The sequence below is a fragment of the Furipterus horrens genome, unplaced genomic scaffold, assembly GCF_987537825.1.
Source record: "Furipterus horrens unplaced genomic scaffold, mFurHor1.1.pri manual_scaffold_1, whole genome shotgun sequence".
Classification (NCBI taxonomy): Eukaryota; Metazoa; Chordata; class Mammalia; order Chiroptera; family Furipteridae; genus Furipterus; species Furipterus horrens.
The window spans coordinates 111,561,255-111,584,010 of record NW_028327171.1 but is presented as its reverse complement, the minus strand read 5'-3'; the positions used below and the strand labels follow the sequence as shown (position 1 = coordinate 111,584,010).

The 22,756-nt window shown below is 42.6% G+C and overlaps 1 pseudogene; it reads left to right on the top strand.

Moving 5' to 3' along the window:
* The first annotated feature begins 13,045 nt into the window (after window positions 1–13,045).
* LOC150021737 (glyceraldehyde-3-phosphate dehydrogenase pseudogene) lies at window positions 13,046–13,639 on the top strand (annotated as a pseudogene).
* Window positions 13,640–22,756: the final 9,117 nt, after the last annotated feature.

Sequence of the window (22,756 nt, the reverse complement as noted above, 5' to 3'; positions counted from 1 at the left end):
TGAGCAAGGTGGCTCTGCAGCTGATGGCAATGCCCAGAGAGAGACCCAGCTTGAGCCCATCAACTACCAACACACCCAACAATGGAAGAATGAAAGTCTCAGGCCTGATGGGACCACAGCACCTACTACAGAGAGTAGAAGCAAGTTGCCCAAGATCACACAACCAGAAATAATGGCTCTGAATTCAAATCCAGTGTCCACAACATACATCTGAATCCCAATAATGACATGCATATCTAATGCTTAAAGGGTGTGCTTAATCTGCTGGGCATTGTACTAGACACTATCTATAAATTATGTCATTTACCTCTCAAAAGACCCTCAGAAGAAGGGATTAGTATTATGGACACATTTTATGGATTAAGAGCTTGAGGTTTGGAGATGATAAATAATTTGCTCAAGGCCACTCAACTAATAAGCCAGGATTTGAGCCCAGGCAATTTGACCCCAGAGCCACTACAGGATAAAGTCACACTGACAAATTAGAATACTTCCCACTAGCTTGTGGATAACTTGCATTAAAAAAAAAAAAAAAAAAAGGACTTCCAGCCAAGATAGATAACCTAACAGACGCAGAATTCAAAACACTGGTGATAAAGATGCTCATAGGCTTGACAGGTATGCTTGAATACGGCAAACACATAAGAGAAGAAGTGAAGGCTATGCTATGTGAAATGAAGAAAAATCCACACAAAATCAATGGTGAGGGGGAGGAAACCGGGCTTCAAATCAATGATTTGGAACATAAGGAAGAAAAAAAACAGCCAGTGCAGAATGAGGAAGCAAGAATGGGAAAAAATGAGAAAAACTTCCCAGATTTTGTGAAGGAGATGGACATACAGGTCTGGGAAGCACGGAGGGTCCCGGGCGAGCTGGACCCAGAGGTGACCACACCAGGATGCATCATGATTGAGATACCAAAGGTGAAAGTTAAAGAGAGAGTCCTGGGAGCAGCAAGAGAGAGGCAGAGAGTTGCCTACAGGGGGGTGCCTGTAGGACTATCAGCTGATTTCTCAGAGGACACTTTGCAGGCAGGAAGGGACTGGCAAGCAGTATTCAATGTGATGAAAGGTAACCTGCAACCAGGATTACTCTATCCAGCAAGGCTACCATTTGGAATGGAAGGGCAGATGAAGTGCTTCTCAGACAAGGTGAAGCTAAAGGAATTCATCATCACCAGGCTATTATTATATGAAATGTCAAAGGGACTTACTTAAGAGAAGGAAGATCAAAACTATGAACACCAAAATGACAACCAACTCACTACTATCAACAACAGAATCTAAAAAATAAAAACAAAATCCAACTAAGCAAACCAGAATAGGAACAGAATCATAGGTATGGGGATCATTTGGAGGGTTATCAGTTGGAAGGGGGAAGGGGGAGAAATGGGGAAATGGTGCAGGGATTAATAAGCATAATTGTTTGGTACAAAATAGACAGAGGGAAGTTAAGAATAATATAGGAAAAGGTGAAGCCAAAGAACTTATATGCACGACCCATGGACATGAACTAAGGGGGGTGGGATTGCTGGAGGGAAGGGGGGTACTGGGCACAGGGGAGCAAAGGGAAGAAAAAATTTGGACTACTGTAACAACATAATCAGTAAAATATACTTTTAAAAAAATTTAGAGTAAGAAGAGAGCTTGGTGACATCTGCAAGCTGCCTACTGGTCTGCAGGAGACTGAGCCTGCGTGGAGTCTGCGCTGCCCTGCACGTTCCCTGCTGTAAGCCCTCAGAGCCACCCTGTGCTCAGGGAGTGCGGCCTGGCTTGGGGAAGCCCCGCACCTCACCCTCACAGCCAAGTCTGCCTGGCGTAGATGCCAGCCCCACCCAGGTGGCCTGGGGTTTGGCCCCGCAATTCCCACAGAGCCCTGGCTAGGACTTCAGGAGCCTTAGTGTACAGGGCTGTAAACAAGAGGTCAACCTCATTATCACCATTATATCACTCCATCAGGTCTTTTTGAGGACTGCTGGTGAAAATGCTTATAATACAAAAAAGAAGAGAAAAGAAAATGCTTGTAATACATATTGCAAAACCTCATGCTGGTTGTGTTCTGCAGTGTCATCAGCCCCAACAGAAGCTGACCTTTGACAGCTAGCTACCCCACGTTCCTCAGAATTAGTATGTGTCCTCCCTGAGGGTGGGGTGAGACCCTCTCTACCTGTGGCAGACTGTCCCAGGAACCCAGATCCTCATGCCCCGAAGCCTGGCAGCTGCCTGAAGAAGGCTGGCATGGAGGAAAAGATCAGAGGTTCCCTTGCCATTCTATCACTGGGCTCCTGTTTGTCCCACTTGATTACAGGTCTCTTTTTGGGAAGGTCTACCTTTTCCAACAGCTTTCTAAGGGTAGAGACTAAGGCTTCCCTCTGCCCACTGCATTCTCAGAGCCAAATTTCATCTGAAAAACCTCTGGTATTTGCTGAATGAATGGATAGATGAATGAATGAATGAGAGAGGTAAGATGTTAGTTTTGCATTCTGGAAGTTGGACTGCTCCCAGCGGAATTCCAGGAGTGCTGAGTGGCTGCTCCCTCCTGGCATCTTTCAGACTGTGGAGCTGATTTTTGAAAAGGTTTTTGTTGGCATAGTGCTGGCCAATGTCTACCCCTGGAACTGAGGCTGACCTCTTTCCCAGGGTATTTGCGTTAGTTTGCTAGAGCTGCCATAACAAAGTACCACAACCTGGGTGGTATAAACAACAGAAATGTATTGCTTCACAGTGTTAGAGACTAGAAGTCCAAGATCAAGATGTCAGCAGGGTTGGTTCCTGGGCTTGTAGATCTCCCTGATTTCTACTTGTATCATCCAGCATTCTCCGTGTGTACATGTGTCTCTGTGTCCAATGTCCTCTTTGTATAAGGACACCAGTTAATTGGATTAGGGCCCACTTTAATGACCTCATCTTAACAAATTACATCTGTAACAACCCTATGTCCAAATAAGGTCACGTTCTGAGGTACTGGGGGTTAGGACTTCAACATACAAGTTTAGGGATGAAGGGACACAACTCTACCCATAACAATTTTCTCTTGTTGTGTTGGTCAGGACTGAGTACAGAATGCCTCACAGTTTCTCTGTCCCACCCCCACCAAAGCTAAACTATCAAGACACATGATGTTTGGGTAAGAGGCCAATCCAGAGAAGATCAGACCATCTGGGCAGCACTCCCCGAGCCTCAAGAAGTGCTCCAACCCTCCACTTACCTTCCCCCAGCACACCAGACTTAATGCCACTGGGGTGTGCGCAAGCCCCAGCCTCTTTCTCTCTGCCACCTCCATTTCTCCCTCTAAGCTCTATCATCCTAGGACGTCAGCGGCTGCTTCCTGAAAACTGGCATCACCCGTCATGAGCTGGAAGCAAATGAGCAGTGGCATTTTCCAAGGATATTGCATTTTGTACTATCAATTACTGACATTTGCTGTTACCTCATCTCTCCCTCCCAACACATCCACAGGGGTACTATTATTGTAACCCCCATTCTACTGGACACGTAAGTGAGGCTGTGAGAGTCAAGGGACTTGCCAGGATATGAACACAGGCACAGCCAGTCCCAGAACATGGTGGTGGCAGGTCTACCCTAGGCCACACTCAGAAGTGATCCTGCCACATGGCTGGCTGGGCTGCCTGCCCACAGCTTCCAGGACACCCCAACCAAAGTCCAGGTGCAATTGCCCTTATCACCTGTGCTCCCAATCTCCATAATCATCCCAGGGCCCTGGCCAGGTGGGCCCCTGACTCTGGGAGGAGGCCTGAGTCACATTTGTGGGAGCTTGGGCTCATCACTGATAACAGAAGTGCTGGCCCTGCCCATATCAGAGAAAGGCTAGGGACCGAGCTTATCTCTGAGAGGATGGAATTGCTCAGCAAGGCTTTTCAGCCTGCTGGCTTGCTCTGTTGGGGCAAGAAGTCCCTTCCTCCTCTTGCTGTGGGTACCAACAGCTAAGAGGGATTTCTGCCCACACATCTGCTCTGCCATCAGTCCTTCTGGCTGAGGGGTCTCTGGTCCCACAGCAGAGAGTAGGCATGGTCATGGAGGAGGGACATACAGGCTGACAAGGGCCACTTGCACCAGCTACAAAGACCCCAGGGGCTGGTTTAACTTATTTCTTTCAGTAAAAGATACCAACCCTGGAAGAGTGTATGTGTGTGTACATGATGGATGTATGTACACAAGTGTAAGCATGTACCACTGTTTCCAGACCTTTCCTCCTGCAAAAGGACAGAAGAGCGGGCTCCTGCTCAGCAGAGAATGACGGGAGATGTCCTCACCCAGAGGCGTCTTAGGCCTCCCAACCCTGAAGGCCTTGCTCTTTTCTTCCCATTTCCATTTCTATTTCAATCAGAGGCTGAAGAACTTTTGAAAAGCCAGGCTTCTTTCCTCTTACCCCAAACTTGGATTTCTTTTGAAACTAAGAAGGACCCCCAAGGGGTGGGGTAGAGGTTGCCTTGAAAAGTATCTGCTTTGCAGAGTCTCCTCTTAGGCAACTTTATTAATTTTTCTCATGGTAAAATATATATAAAATAAAAATTTATCATTTTAACCATTTTAAGAGTACAGTTTTGTGGAAATAAGTACATCACCACCATCCATTGCCAGAACTTCCCCAACTGAAACTCTACTCATTAAGCACTAACTCTCCGTTCCCTCAACCCCAGCCTCTGGCAGCCAGCACTCTGCCTTCTGACTCTATGATTTTGACTCTTCGTAGCTCACATACATAGTCATATGGCATTTTGTCTTGTTATGACTGGATTATCTCACTTAGCCTAATGTCCTCACGATTCATACATATTGCAGCATATTGCAGAATTTCTTTCCATTTTAAGGATGAGTACTATTCTATGGTATATATACGCCACATTTTGCCTAACCATTCATTCATCGGTAGACACTTGGGTTATTTCCACATTGTAGCTATTATGAATAATGCTGCTATGCACACAGGAGCACAAGTATCTCTTTGAGATTCTGCTGTCAATTCTTCTGTGTATATACCCAAAAATGAATTGCTGGATCATACTTGAGGAATCTCCATAGTGTTTCCTACCACTTTACCTTCTCACCAGCAGTGCACAAAGGTTCCAATTTCTCCACATCTTCACTAACACTTATTTTCTTTTTCTTTTTTACAATAACCATTCTAATGGGTGTGAAGTGGTATCTCATTGTGGGTTTGATTTACATTTCCCTAATAATTAGTTATGTCAAGCATCTTTTCATGTGCTTAATGGCTGTTTGCATATCTTTGGAGAAATGTCTATTCAAGTCCTTAGACAACTTCACATTTAAAAAACACTCCTCTTGTTCATTGCAGCACTGTTTACAATAGCTAAGTGCTGGAAACAACCTAAGTGCCCATCTGTAGATGAGTGGATCAAAAAACTGTGGTACATTTACACGATAGAATACTATGCAGCAGAAAGAAAGAAGGAACTCCTGCCATTTGCAACAACATGGATGGAACTAGAGAGAATTATGCTTAGTGAAATAAGCCAGGCAAAGAAAGAAAAATACCATATGATATCACCTAATACAGGAAACTAAAGAACAGCACAAACAAAGGAACTAAATAGAACAAAGAGCAGAATAGCAGTCAATAGGGGGGAGGGGAGAGGGAAAGAAGGGGGATAAGTAAGGGAAGGGTTTAGTCAAAGAAACTGTATAAAAGACTCATGGACATGGACAATGGGGAGGGATATGATTGCGGGAGAGGGGGTGGGTTGGGTGGAGGAGAGAAATTAGGGGAAAAGGGGGCAACTGTAATTGAAAAACCAAAAAAAATAATAATAATAATTAAAGAAATAAAATAAAATAAAATAAAAAACACTCCTCTTCCTGATTCTTTGAAGGCTATCGCTTGGGACCATTTCTTTCTGAGATTTCTTGTGACCCATCTCAAGGCTGGAACTGTTCCCAACTCAGACCCTCTTGTGGGAACAGGAGGTGAGCGCACAGAGGGAGCCACAAAGGGAAGTCTTGCCTGCCTTGGACCTGGCCTGGAGAACATTGCTCTCAGGATTTCAAACCTATTGCATGAGAAATCCAGAAGCTTAAGTTGAGCTGGTGCCAGTTTCTGATTAGCTCCAGAACATGTGGTTCCCACAAGACCAAGAGATGACAGTTTTGAGGGGACTTTACTTGGGCTGGGAGGGCAGCAGACCTGGGCAGTGCCCGCCTCCAGAGCTGCCTTTGGTCCCTCACTGATCATAATTTTCCAGGAGAGTTTTCTGTCCACAGGCCACATGACAGCTAGAGTCATTTAGCACATGTACAACCTTTCTGCTGATAGCAAAGATTGCAATCAGTTGTGTATCTGGAATGTACAGAGCTGAGTATATCATCGCCTCAGTTCAGTTTATAATCATCATCAGCCCACAGGCTTTCCCCCCATTTCATTTCTTTATTGCCCGCCTTTACCCCTGGGCCCAATTCCTGTCCCCACTTTCCACACCCCACCCCATTTCGGGCATCTCTTTGATGTATATCCTCACATTTTTGTAAAGCATGCATGTTTTCATCTGTATGTTTCTTTTATTGTTGAAAAGATTTTACTTATTTACTTTTAGAGGGAGGGAAAAGGAGGAGAAAGAGAGGGAGAGAAACACCAATGTGTGAAAGAAACATTGAACAGCTGCCTCTCACATGCCCCCAACCCAGAATGCAGCCCACAACCCAAGCATGTGTCCTGACTGGGAATCGAACAAGTGACCTTTCTGTCCACAGGCTGGTGCTCAGACTACATTGTCCTGTGCTAATAAATCTTATTCTCCTTTTCACTTTGTCTTTCACTTGACACTCTATTTTTTAAAAATCCACATTCCATCAGTGTCTCTAATTCATAAAGGATTCCTTCCTGTCTTGCACCTCTGGTAGGCCAACAACCAGGTATCTTCACTGCTTGGAAAATCTTTACTCTTAAGATTATTAACGAAATCAATCAAGTCATCTTTTTTAAGCTCTTTTATTTTTAACTTACAGTCGATGTACAATGTTATATTAGTTTTAGGTGTACAACCCTATGATTAGACATTTATATAACTTACAAAGTGATCACCCCAATAAATCTAGTACCCACCTGACAGCATATACAGTTATTACAAAGTTGTTGACTATAATCCATATGCTGTACTTTACATCCTCGTGACCATTCTCTACCAATTTGTAACTCTTAATCGCTTCACCATTTTCACTCAGCTCCCCAACCCCCATCCCACCTGGCAACCATCAATATGTTCTCTGTATCCATGAGACTGTTTCTGTATGGCTTGTTGGTTTATTTTATTTATTTTAATTTTTTAGATTCTACATATAAGTGGAATCATATGGCATTTGTCTTTCTGTCTCTTATTTACTTCACTCAGCAAAATACCCTTTAGGTCCATCTATGCTGTTACAGATGGCAAGATTTAATTCTTTTTTATGACTGAACTATATTCCATTGTGTATATGCCCCACTTCTGTTTTATCCACTCATCTATTGATGGACACTTAGGTTGCTTCCATATCTTGGCGATTGTAAGTAATGCTGCAATAAACGTATAGATACATATGTTTTCTCAATTCAGTGTTTTGGATTTCTTTGGGTAAGTACCCAGAAGTGGAATTGCTAGGTTCTTTGTTGTCTCTTGTTATAGACTTTGTTTTAAAGTCTATTATGTCTGATACAAATGTTGCTACCGCAGCATTTTGGTGTTTTGTTTCCATTTTCATGAAATATTTTTTCTCATCTCTTTACTTTCAGTCTGTGTGTCTTTTGGTCTGAACTGAGTCTCTTATAGGCAGCATATGTAGGGGTCTTGTGTTATCCATTCAGCCACCATATGTCTTTTGATTGGAAGATTTAAATCATTTGCATTTAAATTTGTTGTTGATAGATATGTATTTATTGCCATTGTATATTTATTTTTTTATCTTTTTTCTTCCTTTTTAAAATTTATTGATTTTAGAAAGAAAGAGGAAGGGGGAGAGAGAAAGAGAGAGAGACGTTGATTCTACTTATTTATGCATTCATTGGTTGATTCTTGCATGTGCCCTGACCAGGGTTCAAACCCTCAACCTTGATGTATGGGGACAATGCTCTAACCTACCAAGCTACCCCACCAGGGCATTCGTGATTTAATTTACATTTCTCTTACTATAAATACATTGATACGTTATAGTTATTTTTCCTAATCTTTTTTACTTTACCTCTGATTATGGTGTCTTTAGCCATAGTGAACTTGTTTACCTTAATGTAGTGCCCTTTTCTCCTTTCCTTTTAAAGGTTCTGGATGTTGTATCATACTTAGAAGTGTTTTCTCACCTCCAAAATTATTTTTTAATTCCTCCATCGCTTCTTCTGTACTTTGTCGGATCATTTTCTTAGATTTACATGTTTGGTTAATCTCTGAGTTATTTTGCTGTGAAGTATGAGGTATTGTATAACTCTGTTCTTTTTTTTTTTTCCAGATGACTACCTTATTTACCCAGCAATTTTATACTGAATAGTTTTCCTCCACTGATTTGGAATTTCAACTTCATCATATCCTAAGTTCCCTTATATTTAAATCTATTCCTATACTTTCTGTACTGTTCCACTTATCTGTGTATACTGTGCCAGTATTAGACTAGTTCATTATAGCTCTATATAAAATTAAACACTTAAATTTCTGATAAGTTTGGTCCTTTCTCACTTGTTCTGGATATTATTTGGTTACCAAAAATATTGTGCTGGTATTTCTATTGGACTCTTGAAAATTTTATACAACATAGGATAAGTGGACTATTTTTTTCCTTCTTTTTTAAAATTGATTTTTAAGGATATTTTATTGATTATACTGTTACAGTTGTACCATCTTATTCCTTTTGCTACACTCCACAAGATATACCCCTTCCCTCCAGCAATTCCCCCCTCAGTTTATGTCCATGGGTCATGACTGTAAGTTCTTTCGCTTCTCCCTTTCCTATACTATTCTTAACATCCCTCTCCTTTGTACCTATCAATTATGCTTCTTAATCCCTGCACCATTTTCCCATTTCTCCCCCTCCCTCCTTCCCAATGATAACCCTCCAAAAGATCCCCATACCTATGATTCTGTTCCTGTTCTGGTTGTTTGCTTAGTTTGTTTTTGTTTTTTTAGATTCAGTTATTGATGGTTGTGAGTTTGTTGTCATTTTAGTGTTCATAGTTTTGATCTTCTTTTTCTTAAATAAGTCCCTTTAACATTTCATATAATAATGGCTTGGTGAGGATGAACTCCTTTACTTTATCTTGTCAGGGATGCTCTTTATCTGCCCTTCATTCCTAATTGATAGCTTTGCTGGATAGAGTAAACTTGGTTGTAGGTCCTTGCTTTTCATCACTGTGAATACTTCTTGGCATTCCCTTATTGCCTGCAAAGTTTCTTCTGAAAAATCAGCTGACAGTCTTATGGAAACTCTTTTGTAGGTAACTCTCTTTTTTTTTCTCTTGCTGCTTTTAAGATTCTCTCTTTATCTGTAATATTTGGCATTTTAATTATGATGTATCTTGAAGTGGTCCTCTTTGGGTCCAACTTGTTTGGGACTCTCTGTGCTCTCTGGACTTGTATGTCTATTTCCTTCACCAAATTAGGAAAGTTTTATTGCATTATTTTTTAATAAGTTTTCAGTTCCTTTCTCTTCCTCTTCTCCTTCTGGAATCCTTATGATTGGTACGTTTAAAGTTGTCTCAGAGGTTCCTAATCCTCTCCACATTTTTTTCAATTCTTGTTTCTTCTTTCTGTTCCAGGTGAGTGTTTATTTCTTCCTTTTGTTCCAATATGTTGATTTGAATCCCGACTTCCTTCTCTTCACTTTTGGTTCCCTGTATATTTTTTTTATTTCACTTTGTATTACCTTCACTTCTTCCTTTATGTTGTTGTCCCACTCAACCATTTATCTATCATCCTGATCACCAGTGTTTTGAACTCTGCATCTGAGGGTTGGCTATCTCTGTTTATTTATTTCTTTTTCTGGTGTTTTGTTCTGTTCTTTCATTTGGGCCACATTTCTTTGCCTCCTCAATTTGGCAGCCTCCCTGTGTTTGTTTCTGTGTATTGGGTGGTGCTACTTTGACTCTATGTCTTGGTAGTATGGCCTAAAGTAGTAGGTGTCCTGTAGGTTCCAGTGGCACAGCCTCCCCTATCACCCAAGCTGGGTATTTGAGGTGTGCCCTTTGTGTGGGCTGAGTTCACCCTCCTCTTATAGATGAACCTTGGTTGCTGTTGGGAGAGATTGACCCAGGCCAGTCAGCTGCAAGGACTGGCTATGACCACTGACCACCAACCTCTGCCCTCCATGGAGGATCAGCTGTGCAGAGGCAGGGTAGTGGTGCTCTGACATAGTCTGTAGCTGTCCACTGGGTGTGTTGGCCTTGGGATTTCAAGGGTAGTACAGGCCAAGGTCATCCCCCACCTGTATTTTGCCTGGGGCCACCCTGTCTAAGCTATAAAGCAATCTGAGATGGCTGCTACTTATGTTGGGCTTGTAGATTCCCAGGCAAAGCCAAGCTGTGAATCTAAGCTGGCTGCTGCTACTGCCGGGCCTGGGGCTCACTGAGGCCAGCCGTTGCTTGTTTGAGAGGACTTGGGGAGTTGTCCAGTAGGTTCCAAGGCCAGCCATTCATATGGAAAAGCAACTGGGTGAGCCCATAAGTTGGGTGGGTTGGAGTTTCTGGGGATATCCAAGGCCAACCAAACAGTGTTAGCCAGGTTGATGGAGTCTCAGATATGGCGCCAGCTTGCTGGCTTTGTTGGGGGAGGGTTTAGAAGAGACTATGGCTACTGCTGGCCTTGATGCAAGATACTTCACTTTCTCCCTGAATACCACTGGTGCCTTTGAAGCTGCTACCCGGGTACTGAGGCTCAGAGTGAGTGAGTCTGAGTAGATGGGTTGGTGTGTGGATTCTTTAAGATGAACTGCTTGTGGCTCCAGAAGTTTCTTCTACCAACTCAATCCCTGCCTGTTTTTGCAGCCAGAAGTTGTGGGGACTGGAACCCTGGGCTAGGGAGCCTGGGGTGGGGTTGGGACTCCTTGCTCCTGAGATATCCCATCTGAATTTTTCTTCACCGCACATGAGCGGGAGACCAGCCTGTGCCATGTCTGCATTCCTCCTACCCATTTCAGTGAATTTGGTTTATTTCCGTAGTTGTCAGACTTCCAGTCAACTCAAGTTCTGACAGTTCTGGCTGATGGCTGTTCTATAATTAAGTTGCAATTTTGGTGTGATTGTGTGAAGAGGTGAGCCATGTCTGCCTACATTGCCATTTTGAATGGATCCTCTTGTAAATACTTTCTAAAACTTTGGTATGTTTTTCCATTTTTTTCAGATAATCTTTTGTATCCCTTGGCAGACTTACAGTTTTATACATAAATATATTGCATAAACCTCATTAAGTTCATTCCAATTGTTCCTTTCCTGGTTGTTATTGTTTTTGTTGTTTTGTTATTATAAAAAGATTATTTTCTTCTATTAGTTTTTCTGATTATTTGTTTACAAGTATTAAACGTATAGTTTCAGAATATTAATAGTAAACCAAACATCTTACTGAATTATTCTGCTGTTTGTAATACTTCCTTTTCAATTAATTATTTTTTTAAGAGCAGTGTTAGGTTGACAGCAAAATTGAATGGAAAGTATAAAGAATCCTCCACATACTCTTTCCTTCTTCCCTTCCCACCCTCAATACCCTACATCAGAGTGGTACCTTTATTACAATCAATGAACCAACATTTTCATAATTCAACCAAAGTTCATGGGTTACATTAGGGCTCATTCTTTGCGCTGCATATTCTGTGGGTTTCGACAAATGTATAATGACATGTATCTATCTTTATAATATTATACAAATAGTTCCCCTGCCCTAAAAATCTTATATTCCGCCTATTCATCTTTTTTTCCTTATGACCCCCTTGCAGACACTAGTCTTTTTACTGTCTCTATAGTTTTGCCTTTTCCAGAATGCTATACAGTTGGAATCATACAATATATAGCTTTTTCAGATTGGCTTCTTTCACTCAGCAATGTGCATTTAAGCTTCCTCCATGTCTTTTTGTGGTTTGATAGCTCTTTTATTTTTTTAGCACTCAATAATATTCCAATGTCTGGATATCCATAGTTTACCCATTCACCTATTGGATACTTTTGTTGCTACCAAGTTTGGGCAATTATGAGTAAAGCTTCTATAAACATTCGCATGCAGGTTTTTGTGCGGACGTACATATCAACTCATTTGGGTAAATACCAAGGAGCACAATTGATGGATTATATAGTAAGAGTATGTTTAGTTTTGTCAGAATCCCCCAAACTTTCTTTCAAAGTAGCTGTACCATTTTGCATTCCCACCAGCAATAAATGAGAATTCTGTTGCTTTACATCTTTGCCAGCATTTGGTTTTTAACACATTTTGAGTCAAATCTTTTGGGTTTTCCTATAAAATTACATCATCTGAAAGTGTAATAATTTTTTCTCTTTCTGATTTCTATACCTCTATGTTTTATCCTTGTCAAATCACATTGGCTATTACATCCATTAAAATATCAAATAATAGCCCTGACTGATGTGGCTCAGTGGATTGAGTGCTGACCTGAGAATCAGAGGGTCTCTGGTTCAATTCCCAGTCAGGGCACATACCTAGGTTGCAGGCCAGGTTCCTGGTAGGGGGAACATGAGAGGCAACCACACATTGATGTTTCTCTCCCTCTCTTTCTCCCTAATGTTAAATAATAGCTGTGAAAATGGACAAATCTCTCTTATTCCTGATTTTGAGTTGAGGAAAACTTCTCCCCATTAAAAACAATGCTGCCTTTCATACTGAGATAAATATATTTTATCATGTTAAGGAATAGGAATAGGAATATATGCCTATTCATTCTCTCTCTCTCTCTCTGTCTCTCTCTCTCTGTCTCTCTCTCTCTGTCTCTCTCTCTCTCTCTCTACCTATTCTAATTTCACTAAGAGTGTTTACCAATGCTCTCTGCTTCTCTTGTTCAATGGACAGCCATGTCTTCCTGCTCAGTACCAGCCACAACCCTGAGAGATGATGGTGAAAGTTGCAGTGAATGAATTTGGCCACATTGGGTGCCTGGTCACAGGGGCTGCTTTTAACTTTGGCAAAGTAGATATTGTCTCCATTATTGACACTTTCATTGACCTCAGCTACATGGTCTACATGTTCCAGTATTATTCTCCTCCTGGCAAGTTCAAAGGCATAGTCAAGGCTGAGAACAGGAAGCTTGTCATCAATGGGAAGTCCATCTCCATCTTCTAGGAGCAAGATCAAATGGAGTGATGCTGGTGATGAATATGCTGTAGAGTCCATTGGTGTCTTCACTACTTTGGAGATGCTAGGACTCACTTGATGGGAGGAGCCAAGAAGATCATCATTTCTGCCCCTTCTGTGGATGCTCTCATATTTGTGATGGGTGTGAACCATGACAAGTATGACAACTCAATGAAGACTGTCACCAATGCCCCCCAGGGCAAGGTTATCCATGACAACTTTGGCATCACGGAGGGACTCATGACCGCAGTCCACGCCATCACTGTCACTCAGAAGACCGTGGTGTGGTGTGATGGCCGAGGGGCTGCCCAGAACATCATCTCTGCTTCTACTGGTATGGCCTCCAAGGAGTAAGAGCCCCCTGAACCAGCAGCCCCAGCGTAAGGAAGAGAGGCCCTCAGCTGCTGAGGAGCTCTTGCCCCAAATTGATCACGCAACACACTGAGAATCTCCTGACCTCCAGTTTTCATCCCAGATGCCCTGAAGAAGGGGAGGAGCTTAGGGACCCCTACCTTGTCATGCATGGTCAATAAAGTTCACTGTATCCCATGCCCCCCCCAAAAGAGTATTTACTAAGATTAAACTATTGAATTTTTCAGCCTTTATGGAAGTGGTCATATGATCTTTCTCTTTTGATCTATTAATATGGCAAATTATATTGATAGATATCATATATTAAACCATTCTTATGTTTCTGGACGATAGTTATTTTTTTTTAATCCCTTCAAATCCTTCACACACACACACACAATTTCATATCTGAACCCTTGTCTCTGAAAAAAAATGTTAAACATACAAATATGAAAAAGTTACTCATAGGTGACCCTGTTCATTCAACAGATTCAAATTCATCTATATATGAAAAGCCTGGGTTGTTTGGCTAGAGAGGCACAGACAGATGGCCCAAAGGAACTCTCCACCCCTACCCACTGGACAATTACAGTTAGGTCAGACAAGGTGGGCTCTTTGCTTGAGAGCCTTCCCTGGGCCCAGGGAGCTAGGGGGCCTAGAACCCCACCCAGCCTTTAAGTGAGTCACTCCGTCCTGCCTTTAGAGTCACCAGTCTGTTCTGTTAATGATCTGAGATCTTTGTTTCTCAACTTCTTTCACAATGCTAGGGGCCCAAGGTCAGCACCCCTCCTGAGGAAGTGAGGGAACCAGGAGGCAAGGAACAGAGTTCAGGGTCACCTGGGCATGGTATGTCCTTTGAGTTTCTTAGGAAATGGCTTCCTGGCTTCAGCAAGGAAATTTGTGCTCATGTTAAAATGAGAGCCGTCTGCTTCTATGAACCAAACTCCTGTGATCACCAGTTTATTGTCTCTCTGTTATCTCTGGCTCTGTCCTTAACTCTGATGCTGTCTTTCTAGCTCTCTCTCTCTTCCCAGTTTGGATGGGCCCTTGACCCCAAGTCTCTGGCAGCAAGTCCAGCTGACTAGGGGGTGTACCCCAAGCAGGCCCAGGCCACCCAGGCCACAGACACAGCCCAGACTTCCTAAAGGCTGAGCTGGTGAGTCCCTGGAATTGGTCAGGGATTAGCTGAGTCAACGCCAAAAGAAAACAACACAGAAACTTCTGGTAAAAATGAAGGTGTAGGTAGACACAATTCACCTCCTCGCGCAACCATGGAAATTACAACTAACCTCGAGACAAATAATGCCCAGAACTGCCAGACAATCAAACTGTATGGAAGTCTGACAACCAAGGATTTAAAGAAGCCATATTCATCCAGACAGGGAGGAAGGGCAGAGATGCAGAGTTGAGGTGGAGAGGCGAGGAGATGTGGTGCAGCGCAGAGAGGTGGCAACAGCAGAATGAATGGTCCCACATTCACATGTGGTGAATAAAAATCGGAGGAATACTTTGGGGAATGAGCGATCCCAGCCCAGGTCAGACAGCAGAGCCCAAGGTTCCAGTGCGGGAAGATAAAGCCATATAACCTCTGGCTGTAAAAACCACTGGGGGTTGGGATAGCAGAGGAAACTGTTGTTTTCTCCGGAGTTTGTTTAAAGGGCCTGCACAGACTTAGAACATATGCAAACCCACCCACTCTGGCATTCACCACCAGGTCTGTTACAGAACCCCTGGGCTGCTCCAATTGAAAACAAACCCACGGGCTTTTTAGTCAGGGGTCCGATTGCCCACCGCCAAAATTTTAACTCTCAATACCAGAGTTTAGTGAAAAGAAAAAGAATTATTTATTTAACAGTTATATAGATTCAGTTATTTGTGGATTTCTGTTGTTAAGTCTTATGTTCTTTAAAACACCCATAAACACATATCCTTGCCTCCCCCCTACCAAACCAGGCTAGCTTTAGAAAAGTTAGAGAAACAATTTTCCTACTTTCCAAACACAGTTCAGCTTTACCAGTAGCTGCCAATCATTCAATCCTGATTGGGGAGACCTCGTCTGTGTTATGGGGTCCACCAGCTTTTAATCCAGAACCTCATGGATTCTCAGCCTCTTTGGAAACTGTATAGTTAGTCCTTTTGTAATCCACATGGTCAGTCTGTTCCTTTTCAAAGCAGCAAGGTATGTCCCTTCCTTAAAACTGCATCATCAGTCCCAGTTAAATTCACATAGTCAGCCTCAGCCTCAGTCAAATCCAGACAGTCAGCCTTAGCCTTAGTCAAATCCACATGGTCAGCCTGGCTAAAATATCTGCCACTTATTTTTAAACCCCTGACTATGTCCTCTGATGCAATGGGTGTTGCAAACAGTTCTGACCATTCACAGAACCTCAGGCAGGCTCTGTGTGCTTTCTCCATACCATCCTCTGGTCCAAGACGCCTCCCATCTACCTGAGGTTTTGGATGCATTAAAGCCATTTTGCATAAAAAAGACACTAGCCACCAGCCTCAAGCATGTGGAGGCATTCTGAAAGCTGCTTCCTTCTCCCCATCCCCCAGCCACAAACTCTGGGGATTTTTGGACTCCCCTGTTTCTGTAACAGGGCAACAGCTGGAAAGGTGCCAGAAATGGATAAAGTGACTGGTAATGGGGCTAGTGTGGGGCAAATCTCCAGAAACCAAGCAGTGGCACTGTTCCCTCTCCAAGCCCTCACCCCATATAGAGCCACAAAGCAATGAAGTGGGTGACCCACCCTGGCAAATACCTAAGGCCCTGCCCCATACAACTTAACAGGTGCACTAAGACAGGGAGTCAAAGAAGCTCTATCTAATACACAGAAACAAATGCAGGGAGGCTGCCAAATTGAAGAGGCAAAGAAATATGGCCCAAGTGAAAGAACAAGACAAAACACCAGAAAAAGAACTAAATGAAACAGAGACAGCCAACCTATCAGATGTAGAGTTCAAAACACTGGTGTTCAGGATGCTCAGAGAAATGATTATATAGCAACAATATAAAGGAAGAAATGAAGGTTACATTAAGTGAAATAAAGAAAAATCCACAGGGAACCAACAGGGAAAGGAAGGAAGCTGGGATTTAAATCAATGATTTGGAACATAGGGAAGAAATAAATAGTCAACCAGAACAGAATGAAGAAACAAGTATTCCCCAAAAATGAGGAGTATAAGAAGACTCTGGGACATTTCCAAAAGTGCCAATATCTAAATCATAGTGGTGCCAGAAGAAGAGGAAGAGCAAGAAATTGAAAACTTATTTGAAAAAATAATGAAAGAAAACTTGGTGAAGGAAATAGACATACAAGTCCAGAGAGCACAGAGAGACCAAGCAAGTTGGACCACAGAAGAACCACACCATAACACATCATAATTAAAATGCCAAATGTTAAAGATAAAGAGAGAATCTTCAAAGCAGCAAGAAAAAAGCAGAATTATATACAGAGGAATTCCCATAAGACTGTCAGTTGATTTCTCAAAAGAAACTTTGCAGGCTAGAAGGGACTGGCAAGAAGTATTCAAAGTGATGAAAAGCAAGGACCCACAACCAAGATTCCTCTATCCAGCAAGCTATCATTTAGAATGGAAGGGCAGAGAAAGTGCTTCCCAGACAAGGTAAAGCTAAAGGAGTTCATCATCCCCAAGTCCTTATATGAAATATTAAAAGGACTTATTTAAGAAAAGAAAAATCAAAACTATGAACATTAAAATTACAACAAACTTACAACTATCAACAACTGAATCCAAATAAAAACAAAACAAACAAACTAAGCAAACAAGCAGAAGAGGAACAGAACCATAGATATGGCGATCATTTCCAGGGTTATCAGCTGTGAGGGGTAAGGGGGAGAAATGGGGAAATGGTGCAGGGATTAAGAAGCATAATTGTTAGGTACAAAATAGACAAGGATGTTAAGAATAGTATAGGAAAAGAAGAAGCCAAAGAACTTATATGCAAAACCCATGGACATGAACTAAGGGGGATATTTCAGGAGAGAAGGGGAGTACTGGGTGGAGGGAGACCGAAGTGGAGGTATTGGGACAACTGTAATAGCATAATCAATAAGATATACTTTAAAAATAGATAAATACTATACATGAGAAACAAAAGGAAACAGCACAGGGCAGGCAGCACTGAAAAATTTAGGTCGAATCTGAGGAAACTGCCAATAATCTGCTGGTTTTGACCTACAAAGCAACCACCACCACCAAAACAGCAATATTATATGCTTCAAACAAAAGCTGTGTCTGAGACCAAAATAGGTAGTCACAGAACCAAATCTGTAGTGCCACCCAGTGGTCAGAGCAAGTAAGCAGAGCTCGTTTCATTAATCATGAGGGCAACTAATAACGGAATACATTTCTGGAGTTCCATCTACAGACTGGGTTAGGAGTTTTACACTGGTGATTATTTAATGCAACTGTGGTTTATGATAAAAATTACTTATTTGATGTATTACAAACTTCTCTTTTGAGCTAGGCATTTGGGTACACAGCAGAAGGAGGCAGACCCGGATTTGCCCTTCACATTCAGCGTTTTCCCTTCCCTCTTTAGGGAGAAGATGAGTTCCTTGGCTGGAGGTCCAAACACTCAGAGGCCCCAGCCAAGGCTGGACCAGGTGCAGACACCTGAATGTCTGAGCACTTTGTGTCATAAAGGAACACATGTTAGTGAAACTATTAAAGCAGGTCATTAAACTAACAGCTTTTTAAAAATTGTATTCAGAGAAATGTATAGAAATGAAAAAGAAAACTGTATGCTAAAAGGGCATTGATCAATTAACTGTCAGCTTGGTGAAGTTCACTCTGAAAAATTCTCTGCCCAAAAATTAATCAGCATTTGTGTAATTTGGATTCAATGTTTTAATTCAAATCTTCCTTGGGGGTAAAGTGTCCTTTGAATCAAATGGTGTATCCAAATTACAAGGTCCAAACGCTCCTGTGATGTCATAGCTGCGTCCTCCCATCCTGTGAGATAAGGGGCCAAGAGAAGAAGCTGCCTTGTTAGGAAGGCTGAGGAAATGGCAAAGCTGGCAGGATGCCCCCCACTTCCAAAGGCTCCCAGGCTGGGCCCAATGAGTCAGGAGGGCACTGCAATGACCAGTCCATGGGACAGCATCAGAGCCATCTCAGCCTGAGAGGGCCAGGACTGTCTCAGGACTTACCTCCAGGGCACTAGAGCTGCACAGCTTTCTAGAGATCACAGTGTTGTTTTACAGTTGGGGCAACTGGAGCCCAGGGAGAGGAACCAGCCTGCTCAGGCCACACAGCTACTCGGTAACAGAGCCAGGTCGTTCCCTGGGTGCTGACTCTGTAGCCCAGCTCCCTCCAGCTGCTCAATGAGATGGGAAATCCTGCTGCTTCCACTGACCTGTAACCTGTGAGTTAGGAAAACCACAGGAAGACCTGAGCCAGGACCTCAGCTGTTCTTGAGTCTGTACAACCTGAGAAGCTTGTCCCACCGCATGTGAGTCAAGAGCAAAGGAAAGAGGAAATGAAGAAGTTTCCATCAGAGACTGCACCTGTCCTCCAGTAATCAGTCTAGTCCTGATTACTGATGGTGAAAATGAGGAGGAGGAAGATGAAAGATTAGGGGGGACAAAGGAAGAGAGGGGACTTGAGGAAAGGAAGAAGGGATGTTGGGCCCTGACCCCAAGGTTACTTGATTACATCTCAGGCTTAGGAAAGGCTTTCATACCAGGATGCTGTTTCTCATGTAAGCTCTGAGTACCTATGTGAACTTTTAAAATTGTGCACATTATTGCTTTGATTTAAGATGCAAATTAGTTTTGGTCAAGGTGGAGGCATAGGTAGATGCACTTCGCCTCTTTCCGCAACCATAAAAAGGATCACATCTACCTCAAAACAAAAAACAACCAGAACTACCAGAAAATCAAACTGCATGGAAGTCCAACAAACAAAGATATAAAGAAGCAATACTCATCCATACAGGTAGGAGGGGTGGAACCTGGGAGGAGAGAATGAAGTGTGACAGCAGTGGCAACAAGGCAGTGGCTGAGACTGGCCATCAGAAAGAGCAGTCACACATTATAAAAGCTGGAAGGGACACCTGGGGAGCAACCCCAGTCCCAGGCCAGACCATGAAGCTCCTGGTTCCAGCACCAGAAAAATAAAGCCTCATTGCTTCTGACTGTGAAAACCAGTGGGGGCTGGAGCAGCAGAAGAAACTTCCCAACTCTCATTAGAGTCTGTTTAGAGGCCCCCCTTGCCCACCACATCCTAGAACATCGGCAAACCCACCCACTCTGGGAATAATCACCAGGGCAACAGCTAGAGAGGCATCAGTTTCATACAGGAAGCAGAAAAAGGGACAGGAAAAGGGGCTGAGCAGGTGGCATTGTTCCCTCTCTGACCTCTCCCCACATGCAGCACCACAAAGTGGTGAAACAGATCCCCCCACACTGATGAATACTTAAGGCTCCACCCCTTACAACATAACAGGTACAGCAGCTCTTCCTAAGACAGAGACAAACACAGGAGCCTATCAAGTTGAGGAGACAGAGAAGTATGGCCCAAAAGAAAAAGCAGGTCAAGGCTCCATTGCGAGAACTAAGTGATGAGGAAACAGCCAACATAACAGATGTAGCGTTCAAAACACTGGTGATTACAATGCTCACAGATTGACAGACATCATTGAGTATGGCAAATGCATAAGGGAAGAAGTGAAGGCCATATTAAGTAAAACGAAGACAAATCCACACAAAACTAATTGTGAAGGGAAGGAAGCCAGGGTTCAAATCAACAATTTGGAACATAAGGAAGAAATAAACATTCAACTAGTATAGAATGAAGAAACAAGAACTGAAAAAAAAATGAGGAGAGGCTTAGGGACCTCTGGGATAACTTTAAACGTACTAACATCCAAATCATAAGAATGCCAGAAGGAAAAGAGGAAGAGCAAGAAATTGAAAATTTATTTGAAAAATAATGAAAAACTTTCCTAATTTGGTGAGGGAAATAGACAAACAAATCCAGGGAACACAGAGTCCCAAACATGCTAGATCCAAAGAGGACCACACTAAGATACATCATAATTAAAATGACAAAGGTTAAAGACAAAGAGAGAATCTTAAAAGCAGCAAGAAAAAAGCAGTCACATACACTTAAGAAGTTCCCATAAGACTGTCAGCTGATTTCTCAAAAGAAACTTTGCAGGCAAGAAGGGACTGGGAAGAAGTATTCATAGTGATGAAAAGCAAAGACTTACAACCAAGATCACTCTATCCAGCAAAGCTATCATTTAGAATGGAAGGGCAGATAAAGTGTTTCCCAGACAAGGCAGAGCTAGAGTTCATCATCACTAAGCCCTTGTTATATGAAATGTTAAAGGGACACATTTAAGAAAAAGAAGAAGATCAAAACTATGCACATTACAATGACAACAAACTCAGAACTATCAACAACAGAATCTAAAATATATAAACAAAAACAAACTAAGCAAACAGCAGAACAGGAACAAAATCATAGACGTGGAGATCACATGGAGGGTTGTCAGTCTGGAGGAGGAAGGGGGAGAATGGAGGAAAAGGTGCAGGGATCAAGAAGCATAATTGCCCTGGCTAGTGTGGCTCAGTGGATTGAGCACTGCCCTGCGAACCCAACAGTCACCAGTCCACTTCCCAGTCAGGCACATGCCTGGGTTGCAGGCCAGGTCCCCAGTTGGGGGCACATGAGAAGCAACCACACATTGATATTTCTCTCCCTCTCTATCTCCTTCCCTTCCTATCTCTAAAAGTAAATAAATACATATATATAATCCTTTTTTAAAAAGAAATAACTATTTTTTTAAAAAAAGAAGCATAATTGGTAGGTACAAAGTAAACAGGGGGATGTTAAGAATAGTATAGGAAATGGAGAAGCCAAAGAACTTATATGCATGACCCATGGACATAAACTAAGGAAGAGGGGATTGCTGGAGGGAAGGGAGGTACCGGCAGAAGGTGGCAAAGGGGGAAAAATTGGGACAACTGTAATAGCATAATCAATAAAATGTATTTAAGAAAAAATAAAGATGCAAATTAAAGCACGAAACACTTCAATTACACACAAGGTAACTGAAGGAAAATGAAGCATTGCCTGGCAACTAGAGAGGTGATGATCCCAGAGGTCAGGGGGCCTGAGAGAGGGGCCAGAGTGGGGAAATGAGTCTTGTCTTTCCACACCCAGCAGTGTTCCTATGGATTTACCACTGTCCTTAGCCTTTGTGGGGTCATAGGCCCTTTTGAAATTAGAAACCCTGATTAACCCCAGGAAAAATAATACATATACTTCAATATATGCATACACACAAAATTATCCATATAATTTCCTGGTCCACGGACCCCAGGTTAAGAGCTCTTGTTCCATGTGCTGATGACCAACCAGACTGTTTTTCTAATGCAGACCTTTTACTGAGGTTCAAACCCACACTATTCAACTGCCTTCTGCAATCCTTCATGGAAATCTCCAAAGTGCCAGGTAACCAAAACAAAAGCTTATCTTTCCCTAAATCTATTTCTCCTCCCACATTCCTGACTGGAACCATCATTTATCCAGTTGTCCAAGTCCAAGACCTGCCATCAACCTGGACCAGTGGGCCTCAATGTTGGCTGCACCTCAGAATCCACTGTGGTTTTTTAAAATTACGTAGCCCTATACCTCACCTCTGACCTCCTGACTCAGGGCCTCTGGAAGTGGGGTCCAGCCTGAGAGGTCTGCAGGGTGGCTCTCCCATGCAGAACGTTTGTCCCAGCTTCACTCCAGTCACCACATCCTGTGGCTGCTACCTACTGAATTCATTTATTAAGAATAGGTAATTCTAACCCTGGCTGCTGTGGCTCAGTGGATGAGCGTCGGCCTGCAAACCAAGTGTCGCTGGTTCGATTTCCAATCAGGGCACATTCCTAGGTTGCACGTCATGTCCCCAGTTGGGGGCGCAAGTGATAGGCAACCACACAGTGATGTTTCTCTCCCTCTCTTTCTCCTTTCCCCTCTCTCTAAAAACAAATAAATAAACAAACAAATAAGATCTTAAACTTGATACAAAAATCAAAGGTAAAAAAAGTGATTCCCAGGCATTCACTGATGAGGAGAGGTTGTGACAACACC